The 6030-nt window shown below is 34.6% G+C and overlaps 1 long non-coding RNA gene across 1 annotated transcript; it reads right to left on the reverse strand.

Moving 5' to 3' along the window:
• Positions 1–4830: 4830 nt before the first annotated feature.
• On the reverse strand, positions 4831–5712 carry LOC122144357. Its single transcript, XR_006159669.1, has 2 exons — positions 5558–5712; positions 4831–5207 (listed from the first exon to the last, which is right to left on the reverse strand). It is a non-coding gene; the product is annotated as an uncharacterized LOC122144357 (long non-coding RNA).
• Between the last annotated feature and the right edge of the window lie 318 nt (positions 5713–6030).

A 6030-nucleotide genomic window follows, 5' to 3' on the forward strand; every position in this document is an offset into this window, starting at 1 on the left:
ACACTTAACTTCAGTTCAGATATGTATTCTCATCCATGCATTGTTTTTATTTGTTCTAACATGTAAATAACTTTAAGTAGTCCTGGGTCCCGTTCTTCGTACGTTGCTGTTGATGATTTGGCATTATCTTGGATCATTTGGCTCTTTGAAGCTCATCCCGGAGTTGCTGTCATGGCAACATGTCTGTAAGCTTAAACCTGCTCAGGAACAGCTTATTTCATGTAAACAAGATTAGATTCCATCTTTTTAAGCAGAACTGATACTTAAAATCTGTCCACTACCACCGCTACTTTATTAGTAGATAATAATCATTTAAAAATTGATTTAAAGATAATATAATAATGTTGTGTAGTCTTTAATACTGTAGCCAGTTTTACTCACTGAAAGATTTATTCGTCATAAAATAATTAATTCATAATTGTATTAGTGAGAAAAGGGTGTCTTACACCAGATAAGTGTAGAGTCGTGCATTCATTTGACGTGGTTGACAGACATATTATGGTAGTGGCTTGTGGATGTGGCGGGACGCCGAATAACATGATCTGCGCTTAGGAAACTTAATTAATGCTGTCACGTACAATCTGTTCAAATATAAATTTTACTTTGACATATTTCTACGACTGCCTTGAAATGAATGTAAATATATGAATGAATATAAATAATGTATCATTAAAAAAAAAAAAAAAAAAAAAAAAAAAAAAAAAAAAAAACAGTCCAAAAAAAAAAAAACAAAAAAAACAACAACAGTCCACTGGAAGGCATTCAATTCTACCTTTTGAGAATATAAAGTCCAGAAATTTTGTCAGTTTTTTCGTCAGGGTCTTTTTTAATTACAGCATGTCATTACGTTGCTGTCCTAGCCCCCGCCAATCGCGGCACGGCTGATCGGTGGTTTAGAGTATCGATACATACCCTTTAAACCAACACATGAACGTGCAAATTAATCTCAGATAACTCAATCCACCATATAAGCAATCAACAACAGATGCTTTCAAGAGGCGAATACAGATCCTGATTACAGATACTCATCTTGGAGGTGACATTTCGATCATCTCGTCATGTATTAAGTGATTGTACGAAGACCAGAACCCCTTATACGTATGTCACTTCGGACGTTGTTCTGTTTGAACGTAAAGTGCCCTGCACGTGAAGCACAGGATATCCGGCCATGATTCCAGGTTCGAATCAAACGTATAATTTCGCATTTCACAAGTGCACTGAACGTGAGCGAGACGGCAGTTTAAACTGATGATTTACAGGTAAAATATGTTCACACTTGTCCGTGTGGAAGACATTGGCAGCACAGATCATGTGATTTTTTCTGAAGTGAGAATAAACTTTCGCAGATTTCCCCCCCTGCTCAGGGAGTAGGGAGCAGTGAACACTGTGTAGGGAGCATGTCAATGGGAACACAGTTCATGCACGGAGCTCTCTTCTAACGAGCTGATTATCTGAATCAGGTGTGTTAACAATGAGAGACGTGCAAAATATGCAGAGCTGGTGGGCACGAGGACTGGAGCTGAGAACCGCTGCTCTAATTAAAGCAAAAGTGGAAGAGGTAAAGCATTATCAAAGATGGCGACATCCATACAACCAAAAGTCTTATCACACTGATACGACAAGAGTCCAGTCGAGGCAAGACTTCATCTGTTAAATCTGAACCAGCAGCAGCTTTTATAACTTGGAGTAGATAGGATTATTTGGGTCACACACAGAGTACAAAACTTGAAAGTAGCAGAGAAAATGCTTGAGTAAAGAAATATTGTTTGCGGTTTGCCCTGACAGATGCTTTGACAGATGTGTGTGGACCTGAGTCATGTTTCTCCAGAGCACAACTTACATTTGATGGTAGAGTCCTCGTCTAATTTTGGAAATAATTGAAGAGAATAGGAGTGCAATGATTCTGACTAAAATTTACATTTTACTAAAATATTTATTTTAAATGTAGGTTTAATATTCTAACGTTATATTTATGAGAGCATTAAATGTAAGGGGGTATACATGGAATTACTACAGTTACTACATGTAAAACAATTGCTATGTTAATTTACTATATTCAGAATATATAATGTATATATACATGAATGCATGCTCCCCATAACAGTTGAATACATTTAATGGGTGTTTTGTTTTTAGGATTTTTAATATGTTTTATGTTTTAAAATGGCAAGCAAATAGTTTTTTTGTTTTACAATGTCATGTTTGTATTTTTAACCCTTTGCTTTTTTTTTTGCTAATGTGTGTAGCACAACCTACATAAATACATTCCGCCTGTTGTTTTCTTGGACTTCAGTTTTCACATTGTTTGGAGGGACAATATTGGGCGGGATGTAGGGGCCCACGGTTTGGGCCGCATACACAGGGAGCAGCTTTGGGTTAGTTGCTCTGTGCTGTTTTAATATGTATGGGTCAGAACTTTGTTCAGTTTTATTCATTACTGTCAGCTTTCACAGCAATACTGCTAAATGAAGCATAAATATTCATTATCAAACATGGACCTTAAAGGGATGGTAAAAACATTACAAAACCCAAAAAACATTATTCAGAATAAATATTGTGACAATCATGTTCATGAATCTGATTTCAGTGGCACAGCTGTGTAGTATCTAGTACAGAGGTTGATTGACGTATTCCTGTGCATTGTATATGGTGTTCACTGCCCAATATTGTATTGTGTTTACACCTTCCAGTAACATTTTATCCTTATAAAATGCTCTAACATTTTTTTTTCTCCCACTTCTTTTCTCCACCAGACACCCTAGGATCAACATGCTAAGAAGCACAGATCTACTGATAGCCCTCCATCATTCCCCACATCCATGCTTTACAAACAGTTTCATTAAGTGCAGTCCATAACCAGTGTCTGCCACACACGGTTTCCTGCTTGTCCGTGAAGATGTTATGGATTATTCTATTAGAGATCTTTCTATTTTTTTTTTTTTTTTAGACTGTTAATATGTAGTCTGTTATGTTGTGAATAAGTCAACCCCCTCACCTCAATGCTTTCAGCAGTTAATACATTAAAGTGTGTCCTTAATGTTTTATTATTTAAGATTGTTTTAAAGTTTATTACAGGCTCAGTGAATTTTTTTCACTAGAAAATAGTGTAATATTAACTGTCATAGTCAAGTATGAGACATTTGTCAAGTATCATTAATTTGAGGCAATATGAATCAAACGAACATTTGTGTATGGTGTTTTTCATCCAAAGGCTTCTTCCCTCATTCAGTTAAACATCAAGTGCTCTCTTTGCCTTTGTCACCTTTAACTTTCTCATTGAAATTTTGAGCATCATTATTTTAAAGAAAATAAGAATGATATGAAAATGGCTTTGGATTTCAATGGTTGCATGGAGTCAAAGAACCACCTGACACAAACCGCTCACCTTAATACAGACACATGGTATAAATTAAAGTAAATACCTCAACATCAAGCTTTGTAATGTTAATACTAGAAATTATAAACAGCAGTCAAGTGTGGTACCTTCAGTAGGCCGCTGTGGCGACTTATGCTTTCTACAATATAACAGACAAGTAATATTAACCAATGATAACACAAGTAAAATTACAGTTAGCTTGAAACGAGTCACTTTAAATAAGAAACTGGGCTGAGATTTTTTGCATGTATTTTAGACGCCTTATTAGACACGTTTAAGAGGAAGATTTAAAGAATCAAACAGTAAATATATGCTATAATCTGCTGCAGATGCTGATATTTACAGCGACATACGAATGTTGTAGAATCTGAGAAAACGTGAACAATTTTAACAAAATAAGTGTTCATACAAAATGCATGATAGTTTTTATTTAGTACTGACCTGAGTAAGATATTTTACATAAAAGATGTTTACGTTTAAAAATAATAAAAATCCTCCAGCTCCTGCAGTTTCTTCATTTTTACGCCTTTTGCATATCTGAACTCTTTCCAGCGGACTGTATGATTTTGAGATCAATCTTTTAACACTGAGGCCAACTGAGAGACTCAACACAACTATTACAGAAGGTTCAAAACATCTATGATGCGCTGAAGAAAACACAATGCAGTAAGAGCCGGGGACGTGAAAACTTTGAAACCCAAGATGGAAGAGTCCAAATTTTCTTATTGTTGTGAAAGTATCAGCTTTATTTTGTTTGTCATTTAGCATTCCCTAGGAAGCGCAGAAGATACTTGCCTGTTTCATGACACACAGATAAAGTAAAAATTACCTGAACTTCAAATGTAAAAAGTTTTTTACGTGGCTCAAACCCTGATCAAACAAACTGAAAACAAAAAAAACCAACAATATACAAGTCCTACTAAATGTCACTAGCAATAAATTTTGATCAAAACAATTAAAAAGCGTTTGCAGTTTGGTCCCAACCAATGCCAAAATCAACCCTACGGCTTGATTATAAGCATTTGTTTTAGCCGATAGCTGATAATTACCAATCGACTATCAGTGCTGATAATCACCAAAACGATTAATCATCACCTCTAATATTCATTTCTTTTGAAACAGAAATCCATAAATATATCCAAGCTATTTCATCCTCAAAGAATGTTTTTAAATATGTAATCCAGAAATATATGTACAGTTTTCATTTATTTTGGTGAATTTTTTGGGTGAAGTCTATATTCTGTATTTCTTTTCTAATTTATATTGTGCTTTGATTCTCATTTTATTTGAATAGGTACTTTTACATTTGCTATGTTTTTATATGTTTTCATACCGTGCCAATAAAAAATAAATAAATAAAAAAAAGGTAAATATTTCTGGGTGATGCTCAATATCTGATATTGTGCGTGTATTTAAATCAAGATACAGCAGGACACACATTTCTCATGACGATATCAAGTGGAAGCCCCTCTTCGCGAGATGACACATATTTTAATAAAAATAAACACATACATACAAAGGTTACACACTCAAATGTTAGACTGGATTAAAATATAAGAAAATGTACAAGTGATAAGTTGTCTATTTCTGAATTTCAGAATACACAGTTATGATGATATATATTAAATCTGGACAGCTCAGGATATAAGCCCATCACTGAAAATATCACATTGATTCTTGGTTTTCAGTGCTGTATAAACACATCAACACTGCTACACACATTACACTTCCATGCATTCATTTAACTTTACATCACTGATTCCTGTAGCGGCTCTTATTCACCATCAGCTGATCCTGAGGAAACTGAACTGACGTCTAAATACTGAGAGTCCTACAATAAAACACACAGACAGTCAGATATGAGTATGAGACATTACTGCTGTCACATCACATCAGCAGATCCAGCTCAGAAACACACAGTATATTCATATTACAGTCAGAGATATGAACAACTGATCATAGATTAATAACAGTGAATGATCAACAACTCTCTCTTTATCCTTTACAAAATTAATTCAGCAGATCCATGAAAATATTCATATATTCATAGATCATCACAGAATTAAACAGTTTAAAGTACAGAAACTAAAGTGGAGCTGATTTATTATCTTATATTCTCCAAATATGTCTGTTACTAAACTTTGGCCATTTAAAAAAAAATAATAATAATAATATACTCACAGTAGTCTAATGTCTCCAGTTTATAACGTGGATCATCTTTCAGATCAGAGAGTAACTTCACTGCTGATTCTCCTAGATTATTCTCAGACAGATCCAGGTGTCTCAGGTGTGAGGGGTTTGATCTCAGAGCTGAAGCCAGAGCAGCACAACCTTCATCTGTGTCCCAGACAGATCCAGTTGTGTAGAGAACAATGACACAGTGTTAATTGTAGTTGAAGTGTGTGTAGTGAAGTGTGTGTAGTTTGTTATTGACTGTTTTCATGTTTATTCTTGTAGAAAATAAGTTTTATTCTTTAAGAAAATAAGGGAAAAAAATAAGGGACGATCCAAATATTTGTTTTGCTTCACCTATTTATGTAGGCTACGTAATTAAAAAAAATGCCATCGGCCTGAGTAAGTTTTTATAGGTTAGTGATTTAGGTGAAAATACTGTAAAATTACAAGCTTAACAACTGAAGGTCTATGAAACGTTA

This window comes from Cyprinus carpio, unplaced genomic scaffold, assembly GCF_018340385.1.
Source record: "Cyprinus carpio isolate SPL01 unplaced genomic scaffold, ASM1834038v1 S000006651, whole genome shotgun sequence".
Classification (NCBI taxonomy): Eukaryota; Metazoa; Chordata; class Actinopteri; order Cypriniformes; family Cyprinidae; genus Cyprinus; species Cyprinus carpio.